Raw genomic sequence first — 27,262 nt, forward strand, 5'->3', positions numbered from 1 at the left:
CCATCTGCTTACTTTGTGCCTTCCAACGCACAATGCGAACTACAGGTAGTGCTGCAGGGCCCACACCCTTTTACTTGCCATACAGAGCAGCTCTGGAGCTGTTACAGTGCCCAGCTTCTGCAAGAAATCAGCTTGAATGCTTCAGGGGCTGGGGCATAGCCAACATGAGCCCCACACCGAAGGAGGGTGGAGGTGTTTAATGCGAACTAGGGGTCATCCAAGCGCCGCAAAAGGCCGCCATGCCCTGCACGCCCCTTTTCTCTTTTCATATGCAGACGAGGGTTGAAGCCAACTTTGACCCACTGCTTGGATGACATCACCATATGCAAATCCATCTGCTGCAGGCCTTCCCCCAGGAATGCTTGCACTAGTTGTTGCATTTGGTTTGTTGTTTGGGGGTGCTTCAGTATTAGGCAGCCTTCTGCCCTCCCATGTTCATCTGAAAATATGTGTTCTCCCTGCAGTTGTTGTCCCCAGATGAGAGTTCCCTTGTGCTGCCTCAGTTGAATCTTCTTAACTTGACAGAGATGTGCCTGAGCAGCGGCCCTCCCCAGCCCTATCCCAAATCATACTTATTTTGCATAGGAGATACCATGGTCATGAAGATTGTTCTCCCAGGGTGAGGTTCATTCATTGCATTCTGGGTATGCTGACACCTGTGATTTCCCCAAATGTGGGAAACTTAACTGCATTATTTGTGGTAGTGGGGGACTGTGTTTGTGCTTTCCTCTGGTCAGCTCTGGTAAAAATCAGATTTCTTTGTCTCAGATCTTCCTCTAGCCTTGTTCTTCTTTCGAGAGTTCCCTTGTGCTGCCTCAGTTGGATCTCCTTCACTTGACAGGGGGGTGCCCAAGCAGCGACCCTCCCCAGCTCTAGCCCAACTCCTACTTACCTGCCAGGTGAGATACTATGATCATGAAGGTGCTTCTCCCAGGGCAAGGCTCACCCATTGCACTCTGGGTGTGCTGCCCCTGTGATTTCCCCAAATGTGGGAAACTTGACTGCATAATTTGTGTTTCCACTGGTCGGCTTTCATATAATTCAGATCTCTTTGTCTCAGGTCTCTCTCCAGCCTAGTTTGCAGTCTGTTTCCACTTCTTTTTTTTTGAGCCCCTCCCTTCTATACCCTTGTGCACTATCCTGATTTCTCCTCCTGTCTGCTTACTTTGTGCCTTCCAATGCACAATGCAAACTACAGGTAGTGCTGCAGGGCCCACAAACTTTTACTTGCATTACAGAGCAGCTCTGGAGCTGTTACAGTGCCAAGCTGCTGCAAGAAATCAGCTTGAATGCTTCAGGGGCTGGGGCATTGCCAACATGAGCCCCACACCGAAGGAGGGTGGGGTGTTTAATGCGAACTAAGGGTCATCCAAGCGCCGCAAAAGGCCGCCATTCCCTGCATACCCCTTTTCTCTTTTCATATGCAGATGAGGGTTCCAGCCAACTTTGGCCCACTGCTTGGATGACATCACTGTATGCAAATCTGTCTTCTGCAGACCTTCCCCCAGGAATGCTTGTACTAGTTGTTGCGTTTGGTTTGTTGTTTGGGGGTGCTTCAGTATTAGGCAGCCTTCTGCCCTCCCATGTTCATCTGAAAATATGTGTTCTCCCTGCAGTTGTTGTCCCCAGATGAGAGTTCCCTTGTGCTGCCTCAGTTGAATCTCCTTAACTTGACAGAGATGTGCCTGAGCAGCGGCCCTCCCCAGCCCTATCCCAAATCATACTTATTTTGCATAGAAGATATCATGGTAATGAAGACTGTTATCCCAGGGTGAGGTTCATTCATTGCATTCTGGGTATGCTGACCCCTGTGATTTCCCCAAATGTGGGAAACTCGACTTCATTATTTGTGGTAGTGGGGGACTGTGTTTTTGCTTTCCTCTGGTCAGCTCTGGTAAAAGTCAGATTTATTTGTCTCAGATCTTCCTCTAGCCTTGTTCTTCTTTCGAGAGTTCCCTTGTGCTGACTCAGTTGGATCTCCTTCACTTGACAGGGAAGTGCCCGAGCAGCGAACCTACCCAGCTCTAGCCTAACTCCTACTTACCTGCCAGGTGAGATACTATGATCATGAAGGTGCTTCTCCCAGGGCAAGGCTCACCCATTGCACTCTTGGTGTGCTGCTCTTGCGATTTCCCCAAATGTGGGAAACTTGACTGCATAATTTGTGTTTCCCCTGGTCGGCTCTCGTATAATTCAGATCTCTTTGTCTCAGGTCTCTCTCCAGCCTAGTTTGCTGTCTGTTTCCACTTCTCTTTTCTTGAGCCGCTCCCTTCTATGCCCTTGCGCACTATCCTGACTTCTCCCGTCTGCTTACTTTGTGCCTTCCAACGCACAATGCAAACTTCAGGTAGTGCTGCAGGGCCCACGCCCTTTTACATGCTTTACAGAGCAGCTCTGGAGCTGTTACAGTGCCCAGCTGCTGCAAGAAATCAGCTTGAATGCTTCAGGGGCTGGGGCATAGCCAACATGAGCCCCACACCGAAGGAGGGTGGAGGTGTTTAATGTGAATTAGGGGTCATCCAAGCGCCGCAAAAGGCCGCCATGCCCTGCACATCCCTTTTTTCTTTTCATATGCAGACGAGGGTTGAAGCCAACTTTGACCCACTGCTTGGATGACATCACCATATGCAAATCCATCTGCTGCAGGCCTTCCCCCAGGAATGCTTGCACTAGTTGTTGCATTTGGTTTGTTGTTTGGGGGTGCTTCAGTATTAGGCAGCCTTCTGCCCTCCCATGTTCATCTGAAAATATGTGTTCTCCCTGCAGTTGTTGTCCCCAGATGAGAGTTCCCTTGTGCTGCCTCAGTTGAATCTCCTTTACTTGACAGAGATGTGCCTGAGCAGCGGCCCTCCCCAGCTCTATCCCAAATCATACTTATTTTGCATAGGAGATACCATGGTCATGAAGATTGTTCTCCCAGGTTGAGGATCATTCATTGCATTCTGGGTATGCTGACCCCTGTGATTTCCCCAAATGTGGGAAACTTGACTGCATTATTTGTGGTAGTGGGGGACTGTGTTTGTGCTTTCCTCTGGTCAGCTCTGGTAAAAGTCAGATTTCTTTGTCTCAGATCTTCCTCTAGCCTTGTTCTTCTTTCGAGAGTTCCCTTGTGCTGCCTCAGTTGGATCTCCTTCACTTGACAGGGGGGTGCCCGAGCTGCGACCCTCCCCAGCTCTAGCCCAACTCCTACTTACCTGCCAGGTGAGATACTATGATCATGTAGGTGCTTCTCCCAGGGCAAGGCTCACCCATTGCACTCTGGGTGTGCTGCCCCTGTGATTTCCCCAAATGTGGGAAACTTGACTGCATAATTTGTGTTTCCCCTGGTCGGCTCTCGTATAATTCAGATCTCTTTGTCTCAGGTCTCTCTCCAGCCTAGTTTGCTGTCTGTTTCCACTTCTCTTTTCTTGAGCCGCTCCCTTCTATGCCCTTGCGCACTATTCTGACCTCTCCTGTCTGCTTACTTTGTGCCTTCCAACGCACAATGCAAACTACAGGTAGTGCTGCAGGGCCCACACCCTTTTAAATGCTTTACAGAGCAGCTCTGGAGCTGTTACAGTGCCCAGCTGCTGCAAGAAATCAGCTTGAATGCTTCAGGGGCTGGGGCATAGCCAACATGAGCCCCACACCGAAGGAGGGTGGAGATGTTTAATGCGAATTAGGGGTCATCCAAGCGCCGCAAAAGGCCGCCATGCCCTGCACGCCCCTCTTCTCTATTCATATGCAGATGAGTGTTGAAGCCAACTTTGACCCACTGCTTGGATGACATCACCATATGCAAATCCATCTGCTGCAGGCCTTCCCCCAGGAATGCTTGCACTAGTTGTTGCATTTGGTTTGTTGTTTGGGGGTGCTTCAGTATTAGGCAGCCTTCTGCCCTCCCATGTTCATCTGAAAATATGTGTTCTCCCTGCAGTTGTTGTCCCCAGATGAGAGTTTCCTTGTGCTGCCTCAGTTGAATCTCCTTTACTTGACAGAGATGTGCCTGAGCAGCGGCCCTCCCCAGCTCTATCCCAAATCATACTTATTTTGCATAGGAGATACCATGGTCATGAAGATTGTTCTCCCAGGGTGAGGTTCATTCATTGCATTCTGGGTATGCTGACCCTTGTGATTTCCCCAAATGTGGGAAACTGGACTGCATTATTTGTGGTAGTGAGGGACTGTGTTTGTGCTTTCCTCTGGTCAGCTCTGGTAAAAGTTAGATTTCTTTGTCTCAGATCTTCCTCTAGCCTTGTTCTTCTTTCGAGAGTTCCCTTGTGCTGCCTCAGTTGGATCTCCTTCACTTGACAGGGGGGTGCCCGAGCAGCGATCCTCCCCAGCTCTAGCCCAGCTCCTACTTACCTGCCAGGTGAGATACTATGATCATGAAGGTGCTTCTCCCAGGGCAAGGCTCACCCATTGCACTCTGGGTGTGCTACTCCTGCGGTTTCCCCAAATGTTGGACACTTGACTGCATAATTTGTGTTTCACCTGGTCGGCTCTCGTATAATTCAGATCTCTTTGTCTCAGGTCTCTCTCCAGCCTAATTTGCAGTCTGTTTCCACTTCTCTTTTCTTGAGTTGCTCCCTTCTATGCCCTTGCGCACTATCCTGACTTCTCCCGTCTGCTTACTTTGTGCCTTCCAACGCACAATGCAAACTACAGGTAGTGCTGCAGGGCCCACACCCTTTTACTTGCCTTACAGAGCAGCTCTGGAGCTGTTACAGTGCCCAGCTGCTGCAAGAAATCAGCTTGAATGCTTCAGGGGCTGGGGCATAGCCATCATGAGCCCCACACCGAAGGAGGGTGGAGGTGTTTAATGCGAACTAGGGGTCATCCAAGCACCGCAAAAGGCCGCCATGCCCTGCATGCTAATTTTATCTTTTCATATGCAGACGAGGGTTGAAGCCAACTTTGACCCACTGCTTGGATGACATCACCATATGCAAATCCATCTGCTGCAGGCCTTCCCCCAGGAATGCTTGCACTAGTTGTTGCATTTGGTTTGTTGTTTGGGGGTGCTTCAGTATTAAGCAGCCTTCTGCCCTCCCATGTTCATCTAAAAATATGTGTTCTCCCTGCAGTTGTTGTCCCCAGATGAGAGTTCCCTTGTGCTGCCTCAGTTGAATCTCCTTTACTTGACAGAGATGTGCCTGAGCAGCGGCCCTCCCCAGCCCTATCCCAAATCATACTTATTGTGCATAGGCGATACCATGGTCATGAAGATTGTTCTCTCAGGGTGAGGTTCATTCATTGCATTCTGGGTATGCTGACCCCTGTGATTTCCCTAAATGTGGGAAACTCGACTGCATTATTTGTGGTAGTGCTTTCCTCTGGTCAGCTCTGGTAAAAGTCAGATTTCTTTGTCTCAGATTTTCCTCTAGCCTTGTTCTTCTTTCGAGAGTTCCCTTGTGCTGCCTCAGTTGGATCTCCTTCACTTGACAGGGGGGTGCCCGAGCAGCGACCCTCCCCAGCTCTAGCCCAACTCCTACTTACCTGCCAGGTGAGATACTATGATCATGAAGTTGCTTCTCCCTGGGCAAGGATCACCCATTGCACTCTGGGTGTGCTGCCCCTGTGATTTCTCCAAATGTGGGAAACTTGACTGCGTAATTTGTGTTTCCCCTGGTCGGCTCTCATATAATTCAGATCTCTTTGTCTCAGGTCTCTCTCCAGCCTAGTTTACTGTCTGTTTCCACTTCTTTTTTCTTGAGCCCCTCCCTTCTATACCCTTGTGCACTATTCTGACTTCTCCTCCCGTCTGCTTACTTTGTGCCTTACAATGCACAATGCAAACTACAGGTAGTGCTGCAGGGCCCACACCCTTTTACTTGCCTTACAGAGCAGCTCTGGAGCTGTTACAGTGCCCAGCTGCTGCAAGAAATCAGCTTGAATGCTTCAGGGGCTGGGGCATGGCCAACATGAGCCCCACACAGAAGGAGGTTGGGGGTATTTAATGCGAACTAGGGGTCATCCAAGCGCCGCAAAAGGCCGCCATGCCCTGCATACCCCTTTTCTCTTTTCATATGCAGATGAGGGTTCCAGCCAACTTTGGCCCACTGCTTGGATGACATCACCGTATGCAAATCCGTCTTCTGCAGACCTTCCCCCAGGAAAGCTTGTACTAGTTGTTGCATTTGGTTTGTTGTTTGGGGGTGCTTCAGTATTAGGCAGCCTTCTGCCCTCCCATGTTCATCTGAAAATATGTGTTCTCCCTGCAGTTGTTGTCCCCAGATGAGAGTTCCCTTGTGCTGCCTCAGTTGAATCTCCTTTACTTGACAGAGATGTGCCTGAGCAGCGGCCCTCCCCAGCCCTATCCCAAATCATACTTATTTTGCATAGGAGATACCATGGTCATGAAGATTGTTCTCCCAGGGTGAGGTTCATTCATTGCATTCTGGGTATGCTGACCCCTGTGATTTCCCCAAATGTGGGAAACTTGACTGCATTATTTGTGGTAGTGAGTGACTGTGTTTGTGCTTTCCTCTGGTCAGCTCTGGTAAAAGTCAGATTTCTTTGTCTCAGATCTTCCTCTAGCCTTGTTCTTCTTTCGAGAGTTTCCTTGTGCTGCCTCAGTTGGATCTCCTTCACTTGAGAAGGGGGTGCCCGAGCAGCGACCCTCCCCAGCTCTAGCCCAACTCCTACTTACCTGCCAGGTGAGATACTATGATCATGAAGGTGCTTCTCCCAGGGCAAGGCTCACCCATTGCACTCTGGGTGTGCTGCTCCTGCGATTTCCCCAAATGTGGGAAACTTGACTGCATAATTTGTGTTCCCCTGGTCGGCTCTCGTATAATTCAGATCTCTTTGTCTCAGGTCTCTCTCCAGCCTAGTTTGCTGTCTGTTTCCACTTCTCTTTTCTTGAGCCCCTCCCTTCTATGCCCTTGCGCACTATCCTGACTTCTCCCGTCTGCTTACTTTTTGCCTTCCAACGCACAATGCGAACTACAGGTAGTGCTGCAGGTCCCACACCCTTTTATTTGCCTTACAGAGCAGCTCTGGAGCTGTTACAGTGCCCAGCTGCTGCAAGAAATCAGCTTGAATGCTTCAGGGGCTGGGGCATAGCCAACATGAGCCCCACACCGAAGGAGGGTGGAGGTGTTTAATGCGAGCTAGGGGTCATCCAAGCGCCGCAAAAGGCTGCCATGCCCTGCACGCCCCTTTTCTCTTTTCATATGCAGACGAGGGTTGAAGCCAACTTTGACTCACTGCTTGGATGACATCACCATATGCAAATCCATCTGCTGCAGGCCTTCCCCCAGGAATGCTTGCACTAGTTGTTGCATTTTGTTTGTTGTTTGGATGTGCTTCAGTATTAGGTAGCCTTCTGCCCTCCCATGTTCATCTGAAAATATGTGTTCTCCCTGCAGTTGTTGTCCCCAGATGAGAGTTCCCTTGTGCTGCCTCAGTTGAATCTCCTTTACTTGACAGAGATGTGCCTGAGCAGCGGCCCTCCCCAGCCCTATCCCAAATCATACTTATTTTGTATAGGAGATACCATGGTCATGAAGATTGTTCTCCCAGGGTGAGGTTCATTCATTGCATTCTGGGTATGCTGACCCCTGTGATTTCCACAAATGTGGGAAACTCGACTGCATTATTTGTGGTAGTGGGGGGCTGTGTTTGTGCTTTCCTCTGGACAGCTCTGGTAAAAGTCAGATTTCTTTGTCTCAGATTTTCCTCTAGCCTTGTTCTTCTTTCGAGAGTTCCCTTGTGCTGCCTCAGTTGGATCTCCTTCACTTGACAGGGGGCTGCCCGAGCAGCGACCCTCCCCAGCTCTAGCACATGTAAGTTTGTTTTTATTTTACTACATTGTGGTTTGTGGCTCTATACCATGTAATGCATGTCTTTTAACAGTAGTCAAGTCTTCCAATGTGCTTGTTAGTGAAACCCAATACATAGCTTTATTTTATTTTGTTTCTTCAAATATTGAATGCATATGTCTTATAACTTTTTTTTTCAATATATAAACATTTTTATTATAAGATTTTCAATGACACAAGTACATCCAAGTTGCAGATTATGGGTTGTGAAGGACAAATCAACCATATAAACAATTTAAGCAATTTAAATTGCATGCAGGTAGTAGAATATCAAACTCCTTGGATGAGAGTTGGTCGTAATAAACTAGGATAGAAAAGAATAAAGTAGAAAATAAGATTTTAAACCTACCGGTAAATCTTTTTCTCGTAGTCCGTAGAGGGTGTTGGGGACTCCGAAAGGACCATGGGGATAGATGGGCTACGCAGGAGACATGGGCACTTTAAGAAAGACTTTAGTTCTGGGTGTGCACTGGCTCCTCCCTCTATGCGCCTCTATGCCACAGTTAGAGAAACTGTGCCCAGAGGAGACTGACAGTATGAGGAAAGGATTTTGTTAATCCAGGGCAAGATTCATACCAGCCACACCAATCACACCGTATAACTTGTGATAAACTACCCAGTTATGAGTACGAAAAAACAACATACTGTAGCATCAGTGCAGGACCGATGCAACTATAACATAACCCTTATTGAAGCAATAACTATATACAAGTATTGCAGAAGTAGTCCGCACTTGGGACGGGCGCCCAGCATCCTCTACGGACTACGAGAAAAAGATTTACCGGTAGGTTTAAAATCTTATTTTCTCTAACGTCCTAGAGGATGCTGGGGACTCCGTAAGGACCATGGGGATTATACCAAAGCTCCAAAACGGGCGGGAGAGTGCGGATGACTCTGCAGCACCGATTGAGCAAACATGAGTTCCTCCTCAGCCAGGGTATCAAACTTATAGTATTTTGAAAAGGTGTTTGAACCTGACCAAGTAGCAGCTCGACACAGCTGTAGTGCCGAGACCCCTCGGGCAGCCGCCCAAGAAGAGCCCACTTTCCTCGTGGAATGGGCCTAGACCGATTTCGGTAACTGCAATCCAGCCATAGAATGCGCTTGCTGAATCGTGTTACAAATCCAGCGAGCAATAGCCTGCTTTGAAGCAGGGGCACCAATCTTGTTGGTTGCATACAGGACAAACAGCGCTTCAGTTTTCCTGACTCTAGCCGTCCTGGCCACGTAAATTTTCAAAGCCCTGACCACATCAAGTAACTCGGAATCCTCCAAGTCACGCGTAGCCAAAGGCACCACAATAGGTTGGTTCATATGAAAAGATGAGACCACTTTTGGTAGGAATTGAGGATGGGTCCGCAATTCCGCTCTATCCACATGGAACACCAAATATGGGCTTTTATGTGACAAAGCCGCTAATTCCGACACTCGCCTAGCCGAAGCCAAGGCTAATAACATGACCACCTTCCACGTGAGATATGTTAACTCCACCGTTTTAAATAGCGAGCAATCAACTCAGAATGACCCCCATAGTGTATTGCAAAAAAATATCTGTAAATCCAATGGTACCGTAAGTGCGTTATATACTCGCACTTCTTTGCGGGGCGAGAACATCTCCCCTAAGTGAAGTCAGCCCTATGAATAGAGTTTGTGTGATCCCTGTGCAGCAGTCACAGAAAGCGTTCATCTCTGCAGTTTGTCACTCAAATTACATTGTTGCATTTTTTCTAGAAGTGGATCTGAGAGCTGTTACCCGCAGACCAGCTACCATAATTATCCTGGGATAGTGCGCAAGGGCATAGAAGGGAGCGGCTCAAGAAAAGAGAAGTGGAAACAGACAGCAAACTAGGCTGGAGAGAGACCTGAGACAAAGAGATCTGAATTATACGAGAGCCGACCAGGGGAAACACAAATTATGCAGTCAAGTTTCCCACATTTGGGGAAATCGCAGGAGCAGCACACCCAGAGTGCGATGGGTGAGCCTTGCCCTGGGAGAAGCACCTTCATGATCATAGTATCTCACCTGGCAGGTAAGTAGGAGTTGGGCTAGAGCTGGGGAGGGTCGTTGCTCGGGCACCCCCCTGTCAAGTGAAGGAGATCCAACTGAGGCAGCACAAGGAAACTCTCGAAAGAAGAACAAGGCTAGAGGAAGATCTGAGACAAAGAAATCTGACTTTTACCAGAGCTGACCAGAGGAAAGCACAAACACAGTCCCCCACTACCACAAATAATGCTGTAAAGTTTCCCACATTTGGGGAAATCACAGGGGTCAGCATACCCAGAATGCAATGAATGAACCTCACCCTGGGAGAACAATCTTCATGACCATGGTATCTCCTATGCAAAATAAGTATGATTTGGGATAGGGCTGGGGAGGGCCGCTGCTCAGGCACATCTCTGTCAAGTAAAGGAGATTCAACTGAGGCAGCACAAGGGAACTCTCATCTGGGGACAACAACTGCAGGGAGAACACATATTTTCAGATGAACATGGGAGGGCAGAAGGCTACCTAATACTGAAGCACCCCCAAACAACAAACAAAATGCAACAACTAGTGCAAGCATTCCTGGGGGAAGGCCTGCAGCAGATGGATTTGCATATGGTGATGTCATCCAAGCAGTGGGTCAAAGTTGGCTTCAACCCTCGTCTGCATATGAAAAGAGAAAAGGGGCGTGCAGGGCATGGCGGCCTTTTGCGGCGCTTGGATGACCCCTAGTTCGCATTAAACACCTCCACCCTACTTCGGTTTGGTGCTCATGTTGGCTATGCCACAGCCCCTGAAGCATTCAAGCTGATTACTTGCAGCAGCTGGGCACTGTAATAGCTCCAGAGCTGCTCTGTAAGGCAACTAAAAGGGTGTGGGCCCTGCAGCACTACCTGTAGTTCGCATTGTGCGTTGGAAGGCACAAAGTAAGCAGACAGGAGAAGTCAGAATAGTGGAGATAAGAAGTAGACGCAAAATAAGACTCCACAGAGCAGTTATCAGGTGTCTTTATCAATTGTTGCATTTAAAAAATCAAGCAATTAGGGAACACAATGTTGCAACAATGTAACCCTATTTGCAAAATAGTACTAAATAAGTTTGTCGATGTAAGACATTTGCAAAGGCGCATCCAAAACACGCTGGAAAATGCAACTGAATCTGTTTTTGGAGGCTAGAATAGGAAATGAGCATCGGTCCTACAAGTACTGAAAGCTCTTCTCCCATCTCCCTTTTCTGAAAAGCCATTTAATATATGGTTCCCAGATAGGGGACATATCAGATATTGCCTTTCAAAAGCAGCAAATATCATACCACTTCTATTGCCATCAAAGATAAACATTGATTGTTTTCAGATATTGGATTGAAAAAGCAGTCTTTATTGACATAAAGAAGCAAAAAAACATACATAAACATTACACACTTAAGTACCGTTTTGCAGCACAGCCAAAACACAATACAAATGCTGTCGGTATAGTACAGTTCAAGAACTACAGCACAGGCCAGCCTACACTATAAATCATGAACTGCACTATACATTTAAACAATACAATAATACAACAGTTAATAAGGCTATGTGTGTGGAGTGTAAGAGGGTGAGGGAATCACAAGCCCGAAGCTTTATTGAAAGACAGACACATATAAAGGGAGGATTAATAAATACAAAGATATCCTTTACTATAGAATGTAGTCCAATCCGGTCTTTCAACTCTTCCACAACTGAAAAACGGATAGTGTTCCCAAGCCTTCCATCCTGGAATATCTTCAGTCTCTCGCCAATGAAGAAAACAATCCCTCCAGCAGACTCTTCAACCACGATACAAGATCACAGCCAAAAGGGCGAGAAGCAACTACACTTGCATTTAACCAAAATGGCTAAAACTTAGTGAAGGAAAGTGCAGTGCACCAAAACATAAGCTGACACAATCATGGAGAATGCGCCAGCATATATGCTCTTCTATCTATATTTTGCAAACCTGCTCTTGTCCCCTCCAGCTGCTCCATGTAGATTTGACGCCTGGCAAGGTGCATAACCCACTGACAAGCAGGCACACTCCTGCATGAGTTTTCACTCTCACTAGCTGGATGATACACATTCATTTGCATGTGCTCCACCTCCGACACACCGCCCACCCAACCACCCAGTCACCAGAGCCACCCACAAGCCAACTGGCTCCGTGATTTAATTTGCACAGTGCAGTCATCCAGGCAGCATGTCCTTCTCAATGGAATAATCTCTGGTTCCATGGAATCTTCCGCATTGGAATGCTGCGGAACAAAAATGATTTAAACATTCAGCTTGCTAGCATTCAATGTACCTGCGGCTTGGCTCTAGCACATGGGTCTTCATCCTGTGGCCCTCCAGCTGCTGTGAAACTACACATCCCAGCATGCCCTGCCACAGTTTTGCTATTAAGGTATGCTAAAACTGAGGCAGGGCATGCTGGTATATGTAGTTCCACAGCAGCTGGAGGGTCGCAGGTTGAAGACCCATATTCTAGCATGCCTGTTCTATGATGCATGTTCCGTGATGTCACAATCAGCTTGGAATGGGGTGTCTAGCATGCATTTGCTGACAGCCACTTGAGGGAGACACACATCAGGAGATGCAGCATATCGGAGGTCTTCGATGCCTTTCCAGCAAATGCACACCACCAGCTGCTGGTTTGGACACAAAGCAATGCCCACAATTGAAGGCTCAAAATGCCCAACTACAGGATTAATGTAAGTATTGAATTTAGGAATGAATTTAGAAGTAGGAAATTAAGTTAGTTCACAAGTACATTCAAATTCAGATCTAAAGTCTAGGTAGGCCTCACGTCCTGGCAGCCCCCAGCATTTAAAAATGCCTTGATTAGAGGTAGGGAATTAAATGTAGATAAGAAGTAGACACAAAATAAGACTCCACAGAGCAATTATCAGGTGTCTTTATCAATTGTTGCATTTAAAAAAATCAAGCAATTAGGGAACACAATGTTGCGACAATGTAACCCTATTTGCAAAATAGTACTAAATAAGTTTGTCGATGTAAGACATTTGCAAAGGCGCAAACAAAACACGCTGGAAAATGCAACTGAATCTGTTTTTGGAGGTTAGAATAGATGCAGGATCAAGTAGCTCAATGGGTAGGGTATTTGATTAGAATTCAACAGGTTATAGGTTTGAATCCTGGGTATGATAGTTTGAGGTGTTATTTAATAAAGTATGTTTATATACTAGTCACACATGGCTTACTTGTACAAATGGCATGTCACCAGTTAGTGCTGACTGCTGATATGCCATTTGCACAAACACGCCATGTGTGACTGTATATGCATTTAAGGAGGGCACCCCGGCAATACCACAAACCATTGAGTGTCAAGTATACTAGATATATCTTCATATCTCATGTGCTTTCTCTGAGACCAATCTTGTTATGCCCCTTCCCCACAAGGCATGCGCCTTTTGTCCATATTGCAAAAATGGGGAGGGGGGGCATATAATTATCTGTCACAGGGCACCAAAAAGTCTAGTTATGGCTCTGGTATGCATTATGTAATCTGGCAGACCATATCTCCAACACTGGCTGGTTGGAATAGAAATCCGGTTATCTATGTGAGCAAATGACCATCAACGATTTACTCTCAAACACTAGAAAATGGACAAAAATGGTCCCCTAAACAAATTGGTTAAATTTTGGGTTTAACCAATTTGTGTAATGACCATTTTTGACCACTTTTCTAGTGTTTGGGAGCAAATGGTTAATTGACATTTGCTCCTATACATTACCAGATTTTCATTCCATCCATCCAGACTGGATAGATAGCCTGACAGATAATTGTGTAGTGTACGCCCAGGATAACTGTCAGTTGTGCTTTCTTTTATGACGGCACATAAATGGGTGGGCAGATCCAGAGCAAGCACTGCCCACTCATGCATAGTTGTCAACTGATGTGAAGTTCCAGGGGGCAATCTCAGTTATAAAGAAAAGTATCTGGAAATTGTCCCTAGTTTAAAAAAAAAATTAAAAAAAATTGATCAACTCCATTTATTTAGTATGATATCCCAGGTGATAGGATGCCGGCAGTCAGAACAACATACTTTATTAAATAACACATCTCAAACTACCATACCCAGGATTCAAACCTATAACCTGTTGAATTCTAATCAAACACCCTACCTATTGAGCTATTTGATCCTGCATAAAAATTGTGAACATTATATGAAGCTATTGGTACTTTGAAAAAAAAAGTATCAGCATTACAACGCAGCAGATCCATGCAGTTTGCAGCCACACACTACATGTATCTGCTCAGCCACAATGCTGATTATTTCTTCACAAAGTACAAGGTGAGCTCCAAACAGAATTCTCTAGCTTAGAATTATGCCAAACCTAGAAGTCGGGCCCCCCACCCTGGGATCCCCCAGAGGGAGGCCTGCACCGTCATGCGGCAGGCTTGTCCGTTTTGGAAGCAGGCTGATGGGCAGCCCAGGCTTGCTTCAGTCTGGGCTTGGCAGGTCTGGAAGCATGAGCTTGCTTTGGGTATGCCTGACCTTGGGTACGCTTTACCTTGAGGATGAAAGGGCCAAGGGAAAGTACTTTTAGCCTTCTGCGTGGTAGGAGTCATACTAGGTAGGCAAGCTGTTTTAGCAGTAGCCAGATCAGCTACAATCTTATTGAGGTCTTCTCCAAAGAGAGTGTCTCCCTTGAAAGGAAGCACCTCCAGGGTTTTCTTGGAATCCATATCCACCGACCAGGATCTCAACCAGCTGTATAAAGTATTACCTTGGAACTGGCTCTCCACTCCCCATTATCTGGTTATCATGGCTTCCTCCGCCAGTGTCCAGACTCGCTTGCTGAAGCTCGGCCACTTCTTCCTAGCAGCAGGCTCCTGGATCACTGGGCAGCAGAGGTGCTTGGGAGCCGGAAGGGGGCGGAGCAATCAGGCAGGCAGTTGCAGTGCTGCACAGCTATCTGTGGTGTGAGAAGAAGCAGGGGCACCCCACCGCTGGCAGTGCTGCAGCTAGCGGTGGTGGCAGCGGCGAGGCTGCTGGGCTGGGTCTTTAAAAAGGTGGAAAGAAGGGTGTTACGGCATGGAATGTACAAACTGCGAGACCCTGCTGGTAGCGCCTTTGTCTATTTAGTAGGAAGGGCACGTAACAGCCGGAGGGCAATGGAGGAAGCCCCTTTAGGGCTGGAGCCCGGCGGCAACTGACTCCGTTGTCTCTGGCAGTTCCGCCCCTGGACTAGAGGAATGGTCAAGAACATGGCAACATTTAATGCCAAAAAATGCAAAATCATACACGTCTCAAAAATACAAAGGCTAACTATAATATTAAGGGCATTATAATGGCAAGAGGAAAGCTATCTAAGTATTACTATTTCAGGTGAGCAATGTAACAAAGCAATAGGAAAGGCAAGTCAGATGCTTGTTTGCATAGGTAAAGAACCAGTAGCAGAAAAAAGTAATACAGGTTGAGTATCCCATATCCAAATATTCCGAAATACGGAATATTCCAAAATACGGACTTTTTTGAGTGAGACTGAGATAGTGAAACCTTTGTTTTTTGATGGCTCAGTGTACACAAACTTTGTTTAATACTCAAAGTTATTAAAAATATTGTATTAAATGAACTTCAGACTGTGTGTATAAGGTGTATATGACACATAAATGAATTCTGTGAATGTACACACACTTTGTTTAATGCACAAAGTTATAAAAAATATTGGCTAAAATGACCTTCAGGCTGTGTGTATATGGTATATATGAAACATAAATGCATTCTGTGCTTAGATTTAGGTCCCATCACCATAATATCTCGTTATGGTATGCAATTATTCCAAAATACAGAAAAATCCGATATCCAAAATTCCTCTGGTCCCAAGCATTTTGGATAAGGGATACTCAACCTGTAATGCCACTGTATAGGTCCTTGGTACAGCCACATTTAGAATCCTGTGTTCAGTTCCAGAAGCCATATCTCAAGCGCCTTGAGTCCTGTTGGAGAAAGAGCACTATATAAATAAATAGTATCAAAATTTGTTTCACGGCATCCCTAGGCCAAAGTTTTTTTTATTGAGAAATTCAGAAAAAAATATAAAATTAAGTAAATTGTGTTTATAGCATGTCATCCTCAGGTTCAGTTATGTTGTGAGGGAATGGTTTTGCCAATTTAATAAAGTATAAATAATTTTAATTGGTCCTGGACCACCAAACTATGCTACCAGTGCAAGAACCCCAGTTTGGAAACTACTGCCATAAAATAAACCTTTTTTGTTTTTTTTAAACTACATGTAATACACCTTAGATATCAGTTCCTAAAAGGTTTTAAACCCTTGCATACAGTAAACAACACATATTTAAAAATCCTACACCGGGCACAAGTGCTCACGGGCCAATTTCATGGCAGTCTCGGATAGGAGGGCATTGTGGATTCACCAAGGGAATGCTGATGCTGACTCCAAGAAGCCTCTTCAAGATCGCAGGAGCAGAGTCCTCTGCTTCTGCCAAATCCACTGCATGACGCTGGGGCTCTCTTGCAGGAGCCCACACCAGTGGGGGGCACCAGGGGCGGAACTACTGGCAGGGCAGGCAGTGCATTGCACTGGGGCCCCGCCGCACTCAAGGGCCCACAGCCGCCGGCATTACAATGAGTCACAATGACTCATTGTATCATGCCGCAGCCGCACACCAGCGCTCCCGTCGGGTCTGCGTCCTGCGACTCCCGCCGCCCGCCCGTCGTAACGAACAGATCAGGCCAGGGCACTACGGGCAGCAGCCGCAGCACCAGACACGCTGCCACCTCTGTAACACACGAAGAGGGAGGAGGGTCGCTTGGAGATGAGAGGAGCAGCGGCACGGGGGGGAGGAGGAGGAGGAGGGAGGTGAAGGAAGGAGCCGCAGCAGCGCTTTGTTACTGGTGGAGGCGCTGCTGCTGCTGCCCCTCTGCTTCACTATAGGCTGTCTTCCGAGAACAGCCTATAGTGAAGCAGAGGGGCAGCAGCAGCAGCGCCTCCACCAATAACACAGCGCTGCTGCGGCTCCCTCCTCCACCTCCCTCCTCCTCCTTCTCTACTGCCCGGGAATCGTCAAGCTGCACGAGGAGCCTGAGCCAGCGGAGAGGGTAAGTATAATTCTTCTTTCTTTCTTTCTTTCTTTCTTTCTTTCTTTCTTTCTTTCTTTCTTTCTTTCTTTCTTTCTTTCTTTCTTTCTTCTCTTTCTTTCTTTGTTGGGACTGCCTGCCGCTATGTGTAAAAAGGGGGAATCTGCCTGCCGCTATGTGTAAAAAGGGGGAATCTGCCTGCCGCTATGTGTAAAAAGGGGGAATCTGCCTGCCGCTATGTGTAAAAAGGGGGAATCTGCCTGCAGCTATGTGTAAAAGGGGGGAATCTGCCTGCAGCTATGTGTTAAAAGGGGGAATCTGCCTGCAGCTATGTGTAAAAAGGGGGACTGCCTGCCGCAATGTGTAAAAAGGGGGAATCTGCCTGCCGCTATGTGTAAAAAGGGGGAATCTGCCTGCAGCTATGTGTAAAAAGGGGGACTGCCTGCCGCAATGTGTAAAAAGGGGGAATCTGCCTGCCGCAATGTGTAAAAAGGGGGAAGCTGCTTGCCGCAATGTGTAAAAAGGGGGAATCTGCTTGCCGCAATGTGTAACAAGGGGGAATCTGCCTGCCGTAATGTGTAACAAGGGGGATGCTGTCTGCCGTAATGTGTAACAAGGGCACGCTGTCTGCCATAATGTGTAACAAGGGCAAGCTGTCTGCTGTAATGTGTAACAAGGGCAAGCTGTCTGCTGTAATGTGTAAAAAGTGTACGATGTCTGCCATTATGTGTAACAAGGGCAGGCTGACTGCTGTTATGTGAAAAAAGTGTACGCTGTCTGCCGCTATGTTTAACAAGGGCAGGCTGTCTGCCGTTATGTGTAAAAAGTGTACGCTGTCTGCCGCTATGTTTAACAAGGGCAGGCTGTCTGCCGTTATGTGAAAAAAATGTACGCTGTCTGCCGCTATGTGTAACAAGGGCACACTGTCTGCCGTTGTGTAAAAAAGGGGGATGCTGTCTGCCGTAATGTGTAAAAAGGGGACGCTGTCTGCTGTAATGTGTAAAAAGAGGACGCTGTCTGCTGTAATGTGTAAAAAGAGGAATCTGTCCGCCGTAAGGTGTAAAAGGGTCTCTACCTGGTGTAGTGGTGCTACTGTGCGGCGTAATTTGAATAATGGAGACTACTGTGCACCGTTTTATGAATTGGTATTATTTTTTGGCCACACCCCTTAACCACGAAGCCACGCCACTATGTTTTTTTGCGCGCGCCTACGGCGCGCACTGCCCCTGTTTTGCATGCAGGGGTGGGGCTCCAATGCCGTTTCTTGCACACACTGCTAAAATGTCTAGTTACGGCACTGTTGCTAGGTATCCACTTCCCTGAGCAGGCCCCCCTCACCAGATCCTCTCCAGGGGTGAGGGGGTGGACTTGGATGGGATGGGATGGGGGGGGGGCCCAAGCCATTTTGTCGCACATGGGCCCACTGCTCGCTAGTTCAGCCACTGGGGGGCACGTCTAAAACTCTTCAGTCAGTTCTGGATTCATTCGGACCTGGACTCGTGGGTTTTACAAATAGTGTCCCAAGGGTACAAACTGGGGTTTCAAGAAGTTCCCCCTCACCGATTGTTCAAATCAGCCTTAGTCAGCAGGGAGAAGGTTTTTATTCAAGCCTCTTCGTGGTCCCGAAGCCGGACGGCTCAGTCAGACCAATCTTAAATCTGAAATCCCTTAATTTCTACCTAAAGAAATTCAATTTCAAGATGGAATCTCTCAGGGTAGTGATCTCCAGTCCGGGGGATAAAGGAGATTTCATGGTTTTGGTAGACATAAAGGATGCCTACTTACATGTTCCCTTTTAGCCACTGCATCAAGCTACCTGAGGTTTGCAATTCAGGATTGTCATTACCAATTTCAGACGTTGCCGTTTGGTCTGTCCACGGCTCCGAGGATTTTCACCAGGGTGATGGCGGAAATGATGGTTCTCCTTCGCAAGCAAGGAGTCACAATTATCCCGTACTTGGATGATCTCCTGATAAAGGCGAGATCCCGGTACCAGTTGGTGCAAAACATCTACTCTCCCTGACAGTTCTTTAACAACATGGTTGGCTCCTAAACTTGCCAAAATCGCAGTTGGTCCTAATGACGCGGTTGTTGTTTTTGGGAGTGATACTGGACACAGAAGAGGTTTTCTTCTAGTGGAATGGCTCTGGAGATCCAGAGTCTGGTCAAACAAATTCTGAAACCAGCAAGAGTGTTAATCCATCAATGCATTCGGTTGCTGGGGAAGATGGTTGCGGCCTACGAGGCCATTCAGTTTGGCAGGCTCCATGCCAGAGTGTTCCAGTGGGACCTGTTGGACAAGTGGTCCGGATCCCACCTACACATGCACCGGAGGATAATCCTGTCTTCCAAGACCAGAATCTCACTCCATTGGTGGCTGCACAGTTCTCACCACCTAGAGGGGCGATGGTTTGGGATCCAGGACGGGATCCTAGGGACCACGGATGCAAACCTCCGAGGCTGGGGAGCAGTCACACAGGGGGAAAACATCCAAGGAAGATGGTCAAGTCAGGAAAGTTGTCTCCACATAAATGTTCTGGAGTTAAGGGCCATTTAATAACTGCAGACACAGTACGCACTGGGACGGGTGCCCAGCATCCTCTACGGAATAAGAGAAAAGGATTTACCAGTAGGTATTAAAATCCTATTTTCTCTAACGTCCTAGAGGATGCTGGGGACTCCGTAAGGACCATGGGGATAGACGGGCTCCGCAGGAGACATGGGCACTTTAAGAAAGACTTTAGTTCTGGGTGTGCACTGGCTCCTCCCTCTATGCCCCTCCTCCAGACCTCAGTTTGATACTGTGCCCAGTGGAGACTGGGTGCTTTTCAGGAGCTCTCCTGAGCTTTCTGACAGAAAGTATTTTGTTAGGTTTTTAATTTTCAGGGAGCACTGCTGGCAACAGACTCCCTCATCGAGGGACTGAGGGGAGAGAAGCAGCCCTACTCTCTGAGTTGCAAGGTCCTGCTTCTTACGCTACTGGACACCATTAGCTCCAGAGGGATTGGTACGCAGGATCTCACCCTCGCCGTCCGTCCCAGAGCCGCGCCGCCGTCCCCCTCGCAGAGCCGGAAGATAGAAGCCGGGTGAGTATGAGAAGAAAAGAAGACTTCAGAGGCGGCAGAAGACTTCATGATCTTCACTGAGGTAACGCACAGCACTGCAGCTGTGTGCCTTTGCTCCCATACACCTAACATACTCCGGTCACTGTAAGGGTGCAGGGCGCAGGGGGGGCGCCCTGGGCAGCAATATAAACCTCTTTCGCAAAAATATAACATATATACAGCTGGGCACTGTATAAATGTATGAGCCCCCACCAATTTTACAGTTTAAGCGGGACAGAAGCCCGCCTCCGAGGGGGCGGGGCTTCTCCCTCAGCACTCACCAGCGCCATTTTTTCTCCACAGCACCGCTGAGAGGAAGCTCCCCGGACTCTACCCTGCTTATACCACGTTAGACAAGAGGGTTGAAAAGAGGGGGGGGGGGGGGGGGCACATAATTCGCAAATTACATACAGCAGCACTACTGGGCAAACATTAAGTTACTGTTTTATTCCTGGGTTATATAGCGCTGGGGTGTGTGCTGGCATACTCCCTCTCTGTCTCTCCAAAGGGCCTTGTGGGGAAACTGTCTTCAGAAAAAGCATTCCCTGTGTGTGTGGTGTGTCGGTACACGTGTGTCGACATGTCTGAGGAAGAAGGCTATATTAGAGAGGAGCGGGAGCAAATGAATGTGGTGTCTCCGCCGACAGCTGATTGGATGGATATGTGGAATGTTTTAAATGCTAGTGTAAACTCATTGCACAAAAGATTAGACAAGGCAGAAGCTTTGGGACAGTCAGGGTCTCAACCCATGCCTGATCCTATGTTGCAGGGACTGTCAGGGTCTCATAAGCGCCCACTATCCCAGTTTGTTGACACAGATACCGACACGGATTCTGACTCCAGTGTCGATTACGATGATGCAAAGTTACAGCCAAAATTGGCAAAATCCATTCGATTTATGATTATGGCAATAAAAGATGTTTTGCACATCACAGAGTAACCCCCTGTCGCTGACAAGAGGGTACATATGTACAAGGGAAAGAAGCTTGAGGTAACCTTTCCCCCCTCACACGAGCTGAACGAGTTATGTAAAAAAGCTTGGAAATCTCCAGATAAAAGACTGCAGATTTCCAAAAGGAATCTTATGGCGTATCCTTTCCCATCAACGGATAGGTTACAATGGGAATCCTCCCCTAGGGTGGACAAAGCATTAACACGCTTATCCAAGAAGGTAGCCCTCCCGTCCCAGGATACGGCTACCCTCAAAGAGTGTGCTGACCGCAAACAGGAGATTACCCTGAAGTCCATTTATACACATTCAGGTACCTTACTCAGACCGGCAATTGCGTCGACCTGGGTGTGTAGTGCTGTAGCGGCATGGACAAATGCCTTATCTGAGGGGATGGATAGCCTAGACAAGGATACTATTTTATTGACCCTGGGGCATATAAGAGATGCTGTCCTATATATGTGTGTATGCAAACTACCGGTGGTGCTGCAGGGCCCACACCCTTTTACTTGTCTTGTAGAGCCCAGCTGCTGCAAGAAATCAGCTTGAATGCTTCAGGGGCTTGGGCATGGCCAACATGAGCCCCACACCGAAGGAGGGTGGGGGTGTTTAATGCAAACTTGGGGTTATCCAAGCGCCGCAAAAGACCGCCATGCCCCGCATGCCCCTTTTCTCTTTTCATATACAGATGAGGGTTCCAGCCAACTTTGGCCCACTGCTTGGATGACATCACTGAATGCAAATCCGTCTGCTGCAGACCTTCCCCCAGGAATGCTTGCAATAGTTGTTGCATATGGTTTAATGTCTGAGGGTGCTTCAGTATTAGGCAGCCTTCCGCCCTCCCATGTTCATCTGAAAAGATGTGGTCTCCCTGCAGTTGTTGTCCCCAGACGAGAGTTCCCTTGTGCTTCCTCAGTTAAATCTCCTTAACTTGACGAGGGTGTGCCCGAGCAGCCGCCCTCCCCAGCCCTTTCCCAACACATACTTATCTTGCATATGAGATCTCTTGATCATGAAGATAGTTCTCACAGGTTGAGGTTCATCCTGGCCCCGCTCCCCGCTGGAGAGCGCTGATGGGGACAGCAGCGGGGCTTCAGCAGCAGGGTGAGTATGTGTGGCCAGAGACCTCCCTTCCCATGTGCAGGCCTGCAGAGTGTGCCGCGCAGGATGGGGCATGTGACACTCTCCCTCCCTGGGGCTCTTCCAGATGTAGCTCCTCAGCAGTATTTTTCCCGGGCTGCGCGGCGCTCTCCCCGACTGGCATCCGCCCTGGAACACTGCCTTCCTCAACGCAACATCAGCAGGGGGCCCGGGCCTCATCACCTTCCCAGGTCTTTCTCATGTATGTATCATGTATGTGAGTGTGATATATATCTATCTATCTATCTATCTATCTATCGTATGTGTGTGTATATATGTATCTATCATGTATGTATGTATGTATCTATCTTGTATGTATGTGTTCTATCTATCTATCTATCTATCTATCTATCGTGTGTGTGATATATGTATGTATCTATCATGTATGTGTTATATGTATGTATCACACCTTCCTCTATACATATACATACATACATACATACATACATACACACACCTATATCTGTACGTACACTGACATACACACACCAACATCTATGCATAAACACGCTGACCCCTAAACGTACACCAACGTACCCACATGTGAATCTATACATACATGTGCTGACACCTGGACATACACTGATGTACCCACACCTAACATCTATACATACACATGCTAACAACTGGACGTATACAGACGTACCCACATTTGCATCCATGCATATATAGATGTAGGTGTGTGTACGTCAGTGTACGTCCAGGTGTCAACGCGTGTGTGTATAGATGCAGGTGTGGGTACGTCTGTGTATGTCCAGGTGTCAGAATGTGTATGTATAGATGCAGGTGTGGGAACGTCAGTGTAGGTTCAGGTGTCAGCGCGTGTATGTATAGATGCAGGTGCTTGTATGTCCAGATGTCAGTGCATGTATGTATAGATGCAAGTGTGGGTACGTCGGTGTATGTCCATTTGTCAGCGCGTGTATATATAGATGCAGGTGCTTGTATGTTGGTGTATGTCCAGGTGTCAGCATGTGTATGTATAGATGCAGGTGTGGGAATGTTGGTGTATGTCCAGGTGTCAGGGCGTGTATGTATGGATATTAGGTGTGGGTACATCAGTGTATGCCCAGGTGTTAGCGCATGTATGTATAGATGCATGGTATCTCCTATGCAAAATAAGTATGACTTGGGATAGAGCTGGGGAGGGCCGCTGCTCAGGCACATCTCTGTCAAGTAAAGGAGATTCAACTGAGGCAGCACAAGGGAACTCTCATCTGGGGACAACAACTGCAGGGAGAACACATATTTTCAGATGAACATGGGAGGGCAGAAGGCTGCCTAATATTGAAGCACCCCCAAACAACAAACCAAATGCAACAACTAGTGCAAGCATTCCTGGGGGAAGGCCTGCAGCAGATGGATTTGCATATGGTGATGTCATCCAAGCAGTGGGTCAAAGTTGGCTTCAACCCTCGTCTGCATATGAAAAGAGAAAAGGGGCGTGCAGGGCATGGCGGCCTTTTGCGGCGCTTGGATGACCCCTAGTTCGCATTAAACACCTCCACCCTCCTTCGGTGTGGGGCTATGCCCCAGCCCCTGAAGCATTCAAGCTGATTTCTTGCAGCAGCTGGGCACTGTAACAGCTCCAGAGCTGCTCTGTAAGGCAAGTAAAAGGGTGTGGGCCCTGCAGCACTACCTGTAGTTTGCATTGTGCGTTGGAAGGCACAAAGTAAGCAGACGGGAGAAGTCAGGATAGTGCGCAAGGGCATAGAAGGGAGCAACTCAAGAAAAGAGAAGTGGAAACAGACAGCAAACTAGGCTGGAGAGAGACCTGAGACAAAGAGATCTGAATTATACGAGAGCCGACCAGGGGAAACACAAATTATGCAGTCAAGTGTCCAACATTTGGGGAAACCGCAGGAGCAGCACACCCAGAGTGCAATGGGTGAGCCTTGCCCTGGGAGAAGCACCTTCATGATCATAGTATCTCACCTGGCAGGTAAGTAGGAGTTGGGCTAGAGCTGGGGAGGGTCGCTGCTCGGGCACCCCCCTGTCAAGTGAAGGAGATCCAACTGAGGCAGCACAAGGAAACTCTCGAAAGAAGAACAAGGCTAGAGGAAGATCTGAGACAAATAAATCTGACTTTTACCAGAGCTGACCAGAGGAAAGCACAAACACAGTCCCCCACTACCACAAATAATGCAGTCGAGTTTCCCACATTTGGGGAAATCACAGGGGTCAGCATACCCAGAATGCAATGAATGAACCTCACCCTGGGAGAACAATCTTCATGACCATGGTATCTCCTATGCAAAATAAGTATGATTTGGGATAGGGCTGGGGAGGGCCGCTGCTCAGGCACATCTCTGTCAAGAATTTATAAAGTCTATACATATATATAACCAAATGTCAATATATATATATAGAACCCAGCGCTCCTATCAAAACGTATCTATTTCACCAATTTGTTGCTTATTTAATCTTTATACATCTATTAATTTTCACCATATATTATAAAATGCTGCTCCCATAGGTAGTACTGTTCTACCAATAATAAACCAAATTTTAAAGATAATCACACTTGTTATCAAGGGAGCGCAAAAAATAAAATGTACAAGCTCTTTATTTTTAAAAAATATATATAGACAGAAGAAACCCACATTCAATAAAATACAATGGAGTCAACATATATAGGCACCACTATCCATATCTAAATGTAATCAGGATCTATTTCATATTGCCCTTGATGACAACGGAATGTTTATTAAAGTGTCCAAAAAATCCTCCTGGATACAGCTGTTGTAATTTAATCGTTACTTTCCAATTGTAATTGATACATTAAATTCCTTCTTGTGGATGAACAGCAACAGTTGTAACCAACGCCTCTTATTTACTGCAGTTAAAGTTCATATGTAACTCACGTGAGTAATGAAAGAAAACAGGGGGAGAGCGCTGTGATGGTTGGTGAAACACAGCGGTATGCTACGACCCCCGTTAACCGTGGCTGGATCTTATTGGCACTCGCGGTCGGGATATTTCTCCCTGCCGTGGGGTAGAGACCTCCTTTTGCTCGGTCTCAAATTGCTTTTTCCCCTTCACCGCTGTCTTTACATCAGACGTCCGCCGTGATGTAGCTCGTTCATGAACGGGCTTATATCTCAGCAATCAGAGTGTCCGGTAATCACCTTTCTTACGCGTTTCTCCGCTGTTATCCAAGAGCGGTTTCATCAGAGGATACATCAGCAGCCTAGCAGGCTCTTTTTAAAATGCACCGGACCAATAGCATTACTAATTAGTTGATTGGATACATACATGTACTAATTGGATGCATACATGTAATGACCCACATATGGAACAACTTTCTAATTGCAATTGCACATATAAAGGCATTTCATAATATAAAAATAAGCAACATGGTGATTAAAAATAATAATAAAATAAGCAACAAGGTGGTTTAAAAAATAACAGAAAATATATAATCTATATACAGATTAACCTATAATCTTTCAATCAATACCTCATATCTATAATCACATATACATAATTCAGAGACTCAGCACTAAGGATCCCCATTTACTTATATAAAACCTTTTAGGGTAACATAAATCCATGCCACTACTAAAGCAGTTCTTGTGGCGCAGGGGAAACATCAAATGCACTCTATGCAGCTAGTCCCATGTTCGAATCCAACCCGCTCAGCTTAACATCCATATTATTTATTTACTTTTAATGGGATCATTCTATCAATTCATTTTTACCTTTAATTTTTGTTAATATTATTTCTATATTTCATTATTTTAACCCCTGGAATAATTACATTGCTGTTTAAACAACAAAAAGAAATGAAGAAAAAATAAATATTAAACAGACAATTTAAGGATTCAAAGATTTAAATATTTAAAGATTTTAAAATTTAAAACAGGGAGGGGGGGGAGGGGGGCCTTTTGGGAGAAGGAGGGAAAAAAAAAATAGAAAAAAAAAATATATATATAGAACCAAGAGAAAGTGTAAAAAGAGGATGGAGGAAGAAATCTGATGTTCATCATTACTAGTGGATTTTACTAAAGAACTTTAAAGGAACACACACAACAGGATTATACAGTTTCATCCTAAGAGGAAAGCTGTTTCCAAAATAGCTACTTCTAATAATTTTGTTTATTTATTAAACATACAATAAATGGATATTCAATAAATAATATATTAGGTAAATCAATAGATAAAATCTTCAGAGACTGCCAATGTTGTTCAGTTCGATGCTCTCATTCAGACCATCAGGTGTAAGGGTACCCAAAGAAAAAATCCAAAATGCCTCCCTTGTCAAGTAAAGGAGATTCAACTGAGGCAGCACAAGGGAACTCTCATCTGGGGACAACAACTGCAGGGAGAACACATATTTTCAGATGAACATGGGAGGGCAGAAGGCTGCCTAATACTGAAGCACCCCCAAACAACAAACCAAATGCAACAACTAGTGCAAGCATTCCTGGGGGAAGGCCTGCAGCAGATGGATTTGCATATGGTGATGTCATCCAAGCAGTGGGTCAAAGTTGGCTTCAACCCTCGTCTGCATATGAAAAGATAAAATTGGCATGCAGGGCATGGCGGCCTTTTGCGGTGCTTGGATGACCCCTAGTTCGCATTAAACACCTCCACCCTCCTTCGGTGTGGGGCTCATGATGGCTATGCCCCAGCCCCTGAAGCATTCAAGCTGATTTCTTGCAGCAGCTGGGCACTGTAACAGCTCCAGAGCTGCTCTGTAAGGCAAGTAAAAGGGTGTGGGCCCTGCAGCACTACCTGTAGTTTGCATTGTGCGTTGGAAGGCACAAAGTAAGCAGACGGGAGAAGTCAGGATAGTGCGCAAGGGCATAGAAGGGAGCAACTCAAGAAAAGAGAAGTGGAAACAGACTGCAAATTAGGCTGGAGAGAGACCTGAGACAAAGAGATCTGAATTATACGAGAGCCGACCAGGTGAAACACAAATTATGCAATCAAGTGTCCAACATTTGGGGAAACCGCAGGAGTAGCACACCCAGAGTGCAATCGGTGAGCCTTGCCCTGGGAGAAGCACCTTCATGATCATAGTATCTCACCTGGCAGGTAAGTAGGAGCTGGGCTAGAGCTGGGGAGGGTCGCTGCTCGGGCACCCCCCTGTTAAGTGAAGGAGATCCAACTGAGGCAGCACAAGGGAACTCTCGAAAGAAGAACAAGGCTAGAGGAAGATCTGAGACAAAGAAATCTGACTTTTACCAGAGCTGAC

General features: G+C 46.8%; 16 non-coding genes and 2 pseudogenes across 16 annotated transcripts; 13 read left to right on the forward strand and 5 right to left on the reverse strand.

Annotated features, from left to right (window-relative positions):
- Nucleotides 1-568: 568 nt before the first annotated feature.
- On the forward strand, nucleotides 569-732 carry LOC134950836 (U1 spliceosomal RNA). The gene has a single exon (XR_010183685.1). It is a non-coding gene; the product is annotated as a U1 spliceosomal RNA (small nuclear RNA).
- A 152-nt stretch (nucleotides 733-884) lies between these two features.
- LOC134952237 (U1 spliceosomal RNA) lies at nucleotides 885-1,047 on the forward strand. The gene has a single exon (XR_010184805.1). It is a non-coding gene; the product is annotated as a U1 spliceosomal RNA (small nuclear RNA).
- A 673-nt stretch (nucleotides 1,048-1,720) lies between these two features.
- Nucleotides 1,721-1,884, forward strand: LOC134952358 (U1 spliceosomal RNA). Its single transcript, XR_010184901.1, has one exon. It is a non-coding gene; the product is annotated as a U1 spliceosomal RNA (small nuclear RNA).
- Nucleotides 1,885-2,036: 152 nt separating this feature from the next.
- On the forward strand, nucleotides 2,037-2,199 carry LOC134952844 (U1 spliceosomal RNA). The gene has a single exon (XR_010185232.1). It is a non-coding gene; the product is annotated as a U1 spliceosomal RNA (small nuclear RNA).
- Nucleotides 2,200-2,870: 671 nt separating this feature from the next.
- LOC134951532 (U1 spliceosomal RNA) lies at nucleotides 2,871-3,034 on the forward strand. Its single transcript, XR_010184255.1, has one exon. It is a non-coding gene; the product is annotated as a U1 spliceosomal RNA (small nuclear RNA).
- Nucleotides 3,035-3,186: 152 nt separating this feature from the next.
- On the forward strand, nucleotides 3,187-3,349 carry LOC134952554 (U1 spliceosomal RNA). Its single transcript, XR_010185053.1, has one exon. It is a non-coding gene; the product is annotated as a U1 spliceosomal RNA (small nuclear RNA).
- Nucleotides 3,350-4,020: 671 nt separating this feature from the next.
- Nucleotides 4,021-4,184, forward strand: LOC134951614 (U1 spliceosomal RNA). Its single transcript, XR_010184321.1, has one exon. It is a non-coding gene; the product is annotated as a U1 spliceosomal RNA (small nuclear RNA).
- Nucleotides 4,185-4,336: 152 nt separating this feature from the next.
- Nucleotides 4,337-4,499, forward strand: LOC134953048 (U1 spliceosomal RNA). Its single transcript, XR_010185389.1, has one exon. It is a non-coding gene; the product is annotated as a U1 spliceosomal RNA (small nuclear RNA).
- Nucleotides 4,500-5,170: 671 nt separating this feature from the next.
- Nucleotides 5,171-5,325, forward strand: LOC134953172 (U1 spliceosomal RNA; annotated as a pseudogene).
- Nucleotides 5,326-5,470: 145 nt separating this feature from the next.
- Nucleotides 5,471-5,612, forward strand: LOC134953491 (U1 spliceosomal RNA; annotated as a pseudogene).
- Nucleotides 5,613-6,307: 695 nt separating this feature from the next.
- On the forward strand, nucleotides 6,308-6,471 carry LOC134951392 (U1 spliceosomal RNA). Its single transcript, XR_010184141.1, has one exon. It is a non-coding gene; the product is annotated as a U1 spliceosomal RNA (small nuclear RNA).
- A 152-nt stretch (nucleotides 6,472-6,623) lies between these two features.
- Nucleotides 6,624-6,784, forward strand: LOC134952119 (U1 spliceosomal RNA). Its single transcript, XR_010184723.1, has one exon. It is a non-coding gene; the product is annotated as a U1 spliceosomal RNA (small nuclear RNA).
- A 672-nt stretch (nucleotides 6,785-7,456) lies between these two features.
- LOC134951200 (U1 spliceosomal RNA) lies at nucleotides 7,457-7,620 on the forward strand. The gene has a single exon (XR_010183985.1). It is a non-coding gene; the product is annotated as a U1 spliceosomal RNA (small nuclear RNA).
- Nucleotides 7,621-9,680: 2,060 nt separating this feature from the next.
- LOC134952401 (U1 spliceosomal RNA) lies at nucleotides 9,681-9,843 on the reverse strand. The gene has a single exon (XR_010184933.1). It is a non-coding gene; the product is annotated as a U1 spliceosomal RNA (small nuclear RNA).
- Nucleotides 9,844-9,995: 152 nt separating this feature from the next.
- Nucleotides 9,996-10,159, reverse strand: LOC134951183 (U1 spliceosomal RNA). The gene has a single exon (XR_010183971.1). It is a non-coding gene; the product is annotated as a U1 spliceosomal RNA (small nuclear RNA).
- A 13,690-nt stretch (nucleotides 10,160-23,849) lies between these two features.
- LOC134952908 (U1 spliceosomal RNA) lies at nucleotides 23,850-24,012 on the reverse strand. Its single transcript, XR_010185285.1, has one exon. It is a non-coding gene; the product is annotated as a U1 spliceosomal RNA (small nuclear RNA).
- Nucleotides 24,013-24,164: 152 nt separating this feature from the next.
- On the reverse strand, nucleotides 24,165-24,328 carry LOC134950362 (U1 spliceosomal RNA). Its single transcript, XR_010183295.1, has one exon. It is a non-coding gene; the product is annotated as a U1 spliceosomal RNA (small nuclear RNA).
- Nucleotides 24,329-26,947: 2,619 nt separating this feature from the next.
- On the reverse strand, nucleotides 26,948-27,110 carry LOC134953628 (U1 spliceosomal RNA). The gene has a single exon (XR_010185689.1). It is a non-coding gene; the product is annotated as a U1 spliceosomal RNA (small nuclear RNA).
- Between the last annotated feature and the right edge of the window lie 152 nt (nucleotides 27,111-27,262).

This window comes from Pseudophryne corroboree, chromosome 8 (genome assembly GCF_028390025.1).
Source record: "Pseudophryne corroboree isolate aPseCor3 chromosome 8, aPseCor3.hap2, whole genome shotgun sequence".
In the NCBI taxonomy this organism is placed as follows: domain Eukaryota; kingdom Metazoa; phylum Chordata; class Amphibia; order Anura; family Myobatrachidae; genus Pseudophryne; species Pseudophryne corroboree.